Consider the following 7500-nt stretch of genomic DNA (forward strand, 5'->3'; position numbering starts at 1 on the left):
CAATGGCATTAACCAACTCATAAACAACGTCCTTCAGTGGTCAAAAAGGCACAGTCTTCTCATACGCCCAAAAGATTACACGAGCGCCTTGGCCGTGACACTTGAGAAGGCCTATAGCACGCAAGACGAAGGTTCCCTCCCACCGCCATAGTGATTTCCCTGTGAGTCTTATTTTATTGTTCTGGATTTAACCTCGGCTTTGGATGGCCGCGACGATTCCTTTTTAATTGCTAAGGAAAGCAGTTGTAACGAAGCACTTTTATAGCGCAATGAAAACCCAGTCACCGTGAGTTTCAGGTACGTTTTTATTGAGGCACTGAGCACGCAGCGCCCCCTGTCCCATAACGTTTGGCGCGGACAGGTTAAACCACCGGTGTCCGACAGGTAGACCATAATTAAGCCACGGTTCTTTTACCTGCCGACCGTGACGGAGGGTCAGCTTCCCTTAGCGCCTTTATGCTACTATTACAAAGGTGTATTGTTACCGTATTCACTGATGCCTGGCTTTTATGTGCGCGCGCGCCACTGCATGTCATCACCGTGAAATGTAATCTGCATATTCTGTCATTCTCGTATTCTGTCACCTGTTATCTGTTTGTTTTTTGTTTGCGTGTGTGTGATTGTAACATCCGTAGAATTGTTTACTTTCACTTTCATTACACTTATAATCCTCGTGCATTTTTATTTCTTTTCTCACACTTTATACTTTACTACGTTAATGAATTGCGACATCCGCGGTTCATTTTGCACTCAGCAAATCTGCAACGGCTCGCCAGCATCTCCATGGGAAACTTACTCATAAATTAACATCTATAGGGATAAGGTTTTTCATCACGCATGCAGGACACTGGTGGTCGCTGCTATAGATTTACTTTGACTAAACACTTCTCATTGCGTGTTTCCTTTATGAACCCTATTAATTAGTTTTGTTGATCCTTACTTGTTACATCCTCAGATTTATTTTATTTTTTTTTTTTTTACAATCATCCTAGGCATGTATTCAATACTGATTAATCAGTTCATTGACTATCTTATTTACTTCTGTGTTCGACTTCTCTATCTTAGTAATCCAATATTCTTAGTCTTCCTATTTACACGTATCCTCACACCTTCAGGCTGCATACAACTTTCATTCATCCCTTACACGCCGCCGCCGCCGCCGCCGCTACCCCGCATCCCACTTTCACTACTACACAACCCGGAGAGAGTGGGAGGCCGGGCGGCTGACCGGTGAATGTTCGGGCCAACTGACCATTATTCTGAGTCATTATGCAGCTCGGTCTCACCTCGCTACAGTGCCCCGCGCATCACAACGGCCGAGGCACAATACCCACGCGCATATCTGGCTACGGGAAGGGTCGATGACAATGCCCGCGTGCTTTTCTTCCCGCGGAATCCGAGGAACAAAAGGCCGTAAACTTTAAATATGAGATTTGTTTCGCAGGTGGTAATGCCCAAAAGAACACATCCAGCACGCCCTCGTCTGGACTTCATGCCATGACATGAACCTGCAGCTATTTTTGCCGACCAGAAAACCTGTTGTACAATGAGTCTCGGATCGGCGTTGACCACGTATATAAGCAGACGTCGCGGCCCGCAAGTCACTTTCCTCGGCTCGACCATGAATAGAACAGTAAGTAGGTATCAATTACTCCTGTTTCATATATGCTAATACGTGTCCATAATTCCGGTGATGTAGTGACAAAGAGGCAATTACTGCGGTGTGTGTTAAGTGTGATTTACACGGACAGCTGGTCATGCTGCTGTGCTTGGCGGGCAGTCTGATCTACGTGGAGCCATATCGTGATAACTACGACATCTCGCAGGTCGGTACGACGTCGCACAGTGCAGGACATGTGTCTTTAGGTCGCATATCTATTTAGAAAAAAGACACAATGCACTATACACAAGGGTGAATGATTGAATAATTTCCATTTACAGGAATCACTAGAAGACTATTTCGATGTTAACCCGTACGAGAGGTTCGACTACGACTGGTCGATTCGGTACGACCTTGTCTCGGGTGACGTCAACCAAGAGGAACCACGCGAAGAAGCCTCAGCTGAGCGGATAAATGAGCCTTCTAGAGGGTCGTACGTCGTGCAGCTTCCCGACCGACGCATCCAGACGGTCACTTATTACTACGACACCAAACTTGGATACATAGCGGAGGTTTCGTACGAAATTGAACCCGAGATTAATAAAATATAACGTTGTCCTTGATTGTACAAGGGGCCCTCACAACTCGTGGGGGCCCTTGGTGCACGCCGGATTTCCCCCTAATTCTATAGCTGGGAATTTAAATGCTGCAGATGCTATTTTCCTCCTTGATGTCCTGGGGAAAGCCTTTGGAAGGCCGTGAGAGGGTCAGTCGGTTTCTTCCATGGCTTTTTAGAACCTCGGGTGCCCTCAGTTACTAGCTCTCGGGATGCTAGTAAAGGTAATTAGGCTTAACGAGCCAAATGCAGCAATTATGTTGTCAGGCGATAAGATGACGGCGATAATTATACCCCATTATAGAGTGTAACATGAAGTAAGATTAGCGTATACCCATACACACACACGCACGCCATACAAGCAATTTAAGCGTTAAAAAAATTAACACGTAATCCATTTACTTCTGAAGTACCGCCACTTTACACCTTTTATTTCCCGATCATAACCAGTATTTCAGGTTTATATTTCAGGTTCTGATTCAGGAAATCTTTCCAGTTATAAGTACTTGATAATTTAGCCGGCCTACATTCACTCATGCACAGTAGTTCAGTTAATGATAGTACATCTGAATTAGAATAGTCTTAGCCTGTGATAATGTGTACAGAGTAGAGTAACATTAGTCTGTGATAATCCACGATGAAAGATAGATGAAGAAATAAGGGCAACGAATGTGTGAAAGATTTTGTTCGAATGAAAGGACCGAAGCCGGTTTCAGAATGCGTGGAAGCAGCGAGTGTTGTAATTGTGAATGAAAGGAAGGGAAGAACAGGATGAGGCAATGATGTTTTTTAATCAGTATTCAAAATGTAATATTAGTGAGGTAAACTATGATGAATTATGTGGAAAGCATATATATTTTTTCTAGAAGTGAAGCAGTCAGCGCTGATTTCACTTACAAAGACATCTCCACACTTAAGCCAAACAAAGCCCTCTAACTGATGTTATTTCAAAAGCAATTCAAAGGGAATTGCCCTGGAGACACGGCGATGGAGGGCAGTGAGTGGCGCCGCGGATCACGCGACACAAGCCTCGGGGCATCCTCGACATTCTGAGGGCATCATTAATGCGACTTCAAGCACAGAAAGCACGGAAGGCACACGCGGCCCGTCTCGCCGAACCCTTGAACAAACCTGTTCTAGGAGACGGACGCAGGAGGTCAGACATGTTAAAAGCAGAAGGAAAAAGAAATTATGCTTTCACTTGTGTGTTGTTGTGTTTTTTATGCAAGTACTTCTGCTTGCTTCTACGCACTCGTCCAGGCGCCGGTTGCAAGATGTGTAAAGGGCCTTTCTAAGTCATTTGTGTGGATAATAATGTAAAGTTGTCTTCATTTAATGAATATACAAGAGTCATTTACTTCCTACTTTGTTAAATGTTATGTCACCTCATGTCTGTTGGTTTCTCGTATTTCTTTGTAAATAATCAAATAAATGGAACATTTTTATAATAAATGAAATCATCCAAAGATCTAGAAGTCTTTTATTATTTCCTCGAAATAACGGCTCCATCAATATGTTGTCGCTGATTAATGGGAGTTTATCAAGTTAACATTTCGAAGACTGACCTTTCCCGTGGCCTGTTGCTCTTTGTATTGCAGGCGAAAGAGTACAGGACAAAGGTGAAATAATCTTGTACGTAATGACATATAGAGTTTACTTTTGATAAAATACTAAACAGATTCACTGAATGTCTATGTAATTGCGTACGGGCACAAACACATACAATCACACATACATACATGCATACATACATACACACTTATTCACACATTCACATATGTACATACATATATTCACACATACACACATTTACATACGTATATTCATATACACACATATACATACATATATTCACACACACACACACACACACACACACACACACATACACACACACACATTTACATACATATATTCACACACATATACATACATATATTCACACACACATACATATATTCACACACACACACACACACACACACACACACACACACACACACACACACACACACACACACACACACGCACACACACACACACACACACACGAACAGAACAAAGAAAACATCCTTTCACCCATGCACACACTAAACTTGTCACACAAGAACAACCGTGTTCATATTGTCCAAGTATGAATTTCCTGGGAGGTCGGACTTACTGTGGAATATGGGGGGACTGGAACCACTCTGGAGTTTAATTTTGCTGTTATTTGAATATATGGTCACTCCCATGACTGCCATGGTTTGCGTTATGCATTCATAATATGTATATGTGACAGTATGCACACATATATATATATATATATATATATATGTATGTACATATATGTATACATATATACACATGTATACATATGCACACATGTGTATATATGTATATATATAGATAAATAAATAAATAAAAATATGTGTGTGTGTGTTTGAGCCCCCCCCCCCCCCCACACACACACACAGCTGCATGTATGTGTATGTGTGCACACACACGCATCACTGAAGACAAAAGACAAAAAGATTGTCAATATTCAAACCGACCGCATCCTTACACAAATTAAGCCAGGCCTGTCCTCAGCCTGCCATCTGAATTTACCCGTTAAAACAAAATACATGCATCTTACTCTTCATCTTTTAATTTGTATAAGTTTAGATTTTTTATTGGCTTTAATCGAAGTATATAATTTCCTTTCGTAATTATAAAGCAGTGCATTAAAACTGACTAGCAATATTGGCGGATTCTGGTTAAGATCTCGAGAAATACATAAGCTTTCGAACTACTAAGGACAGCGGGAAATCATTGTCTGGCAACACAAGAAGGGGCCGTATATATGGAAGTCGTGGTTTACCTGTCCATTAATTACAGCTGAAATGATGGCTTATAAAGTAAGCTGAGAAACATTATAATCATCTCAGCGTTTGTATCTACGTCTTCATGCTGATATTCCTCATATATTCAGTTAATTACATATGCATACACAGAAACTCATATTATGCAATTCATGTCATGTAATGCAAGTCATCTTTTGCAGATCTTACTCGTCCTCGCTCTCGTGGCGTTCGCCTCAGCCGACAAGAGGCCTTCCTACTCCTTCGACGTTCCTCAGGTGTGCTAGTCTGGGCTTTTGATATGAATATTCCGTACTTAATTTCCATCATATTCTGTCAGATAGTAATTATTGATCATTTACAAAATCGTTTTCAGTCTATGGAGGAAGACTCAGGCGAGGAGTCTGTTCCTCCGAAGTACGAGTTCCAGTATGGCGTGAAGGACGGATACTCGGGCGTGGACTTTGCCCACGGAGAGTCCCGTGACGAGGATGAGACTCGAGGCTCTTACACGGTGCAGCTTCCCGACGGCCGCCTGCAGAGGGTGACGTACTACGTGGACGGCGACGACGAATATGTGGCCGACGTGACGTACGAGGGCGAGGCTCATTTCCCGGAGTCCGAGGAGTCCCGAGAGGCTCTTGCGTACGCCCCGCCGAGGCCCTCCTACGGGTACTCGCAATGAGTCAAGCGTCGATATTAATTTATTTAATCCGTATCATCTCATCCAGTAAAAAACAATATACATATATGCTTGAGTTATTCATATTCGATAACACAGTATATTCTTAATAAAACTAACCTGAGTCTGCAAAGAGGACTGAAATACCGCATTATCTACTCACGATTTTTTTCTCGAAAAATGCCTAGTTAAATATATATGAAAATACATAAATTGCTCTATATATGTATTTGATATTATTTTTACACAAATATATTTTCTTAAGTCCTGTGCAACCTGACGCACACAGTCCTCTCATCAACAAAAATTATGCATCTGTGACTTATAATTAAAGACAAGACTTTTTAACGACGGTTGTGTGAGCTGCCTGTTGGTGAAGACGCTTTTGGGGAGTGATCATTTGTCAATTAAAACGTAGAAGAAAAATGGTAATGTCTCCATTTACATTATATATCAAAAGGCAAGCACGTACGTAGCACATGATTAAATAAGCACACACAAACACATATATATATACATATATATATATAGTATATGTATACGTGTGTATGTAAGTATATATTTATGTATATGTGTATAAATGTATGTTTATATATATGTATACATACCCTCTCTCAGTCTGTCTCCCTCTCCCTCTCACGCACACATCTATCTATATATATGCGTGAGTGTGTGTGTGTGTGTGTGTACTTGACTGTGCATTGGTATTACATCAATATAAAAAAGGTAACATCATTTAGTTAAGTACAACGGAGATTACTAAATAGCAGAGCAATTAAACGATGGAATGAAGGGATAAGCGGATAGTTAGGATAGAAATGAACAGATAAATGAGTCATGAATCAGTAACAAATGAGCATAACTGACTCATTGTCAAAAACACATTTCTTATCTATTTATTGTTTATATGGTTATTCATCAGTACACATGAGACGCCGCGTCCTTCTGGCCATTCACTCGCGCACCGATACTAGGCTACGGCCCTTACTCTAAAGAGGCCGGAGGTAATTAAGAGTCATACGTGTGAAAGATAAGTATATTAGGAAATGCGCTTATGGTGTATATGTGCACAGACACTAATACAGATGTTGATGGATACATCTAACCTACATATGTGTACTGTGTCTTTGTGTACATCTGCACTTTCTGTCTCTTTGTGTCTATTTGTCTCTTTCACTATCTCCTCTATATGTAATATATGTCATCAAATATAGAATTCACAGATATACATACCTATATACTGTATATGTACATATATAACAGTTTACTATACAAATATGTGTGAAATGGATAATACCAACTATAGGTACACATAAAACGGTCACATATACGGACATATAAACAGATAAACGTATATATACGTACATATATATACATATACATATATATTGATCAACATTCACCAAATGTCACGTACACGCATATTCGTTAAAATGAAAAGACGTTACTGTATTTGTGTTCGCACATACTCATATATACTGCATGAATAAACATGCAGTATTGTGATTTCACAATTACGGGTCTCGTAAATTTTCAAGCGGCAGTCGATGTTTGAGTCAACCTTTCTTATATCAACTCAGATCCTTTGGGCAAACGTCTAGATTTATTCCAATTAAATATACAGACAGTATCTTTTAACTTTTAACTAAATAAAACAATAAAGTGTGCTAAAATCAAAATAGCAGAATGCAACAGAATGTTTGAATTTAACTATACTGTTCACAATAATGCCACAGTAGTAAATGAAAGGTGATTTCACAGTTACACATGGTGACGACCA

At 40.5% G+C, this 7500-nt stretch overlaps 1 long non-coding RNA gene across 1 annotated transcript; it reads left to right on the forward strand.

Moving 5' to 3' along the window:
- Nucleotides 1-1754: 1754 nt before the first annotated feature.
- LOC125032025 lies at nt 1755-3688 on the forward strand. Its single transcript, XR_007115530.1, has 2 exons — nt 1755-1826; nt 1942-3688. It is a non-coding gene; the product is annotated as an uncharacterized LOC125032025 (long non-coding RNA).
- The last annotated feature ends 3812 nt before the right edge of the window (nt 3689-7500 follow it).

Source organism: Penaeus chinensis, chromosome 14 (assembly GCF_019202785.1).
Source record: "Penaeus chinensis breed Huanghai No. 1 chromosome 14, ASM1920278v2, whole genome shotgun sequence".
In the NCBI taxonomy this organism is placed as follows: domain Eukaryota; kingdom Metazoa; phylum Arthropoda; class Malacostraca; order Decapoda; family Penaeidae; genus Penaeus; species Penaeus chinensis.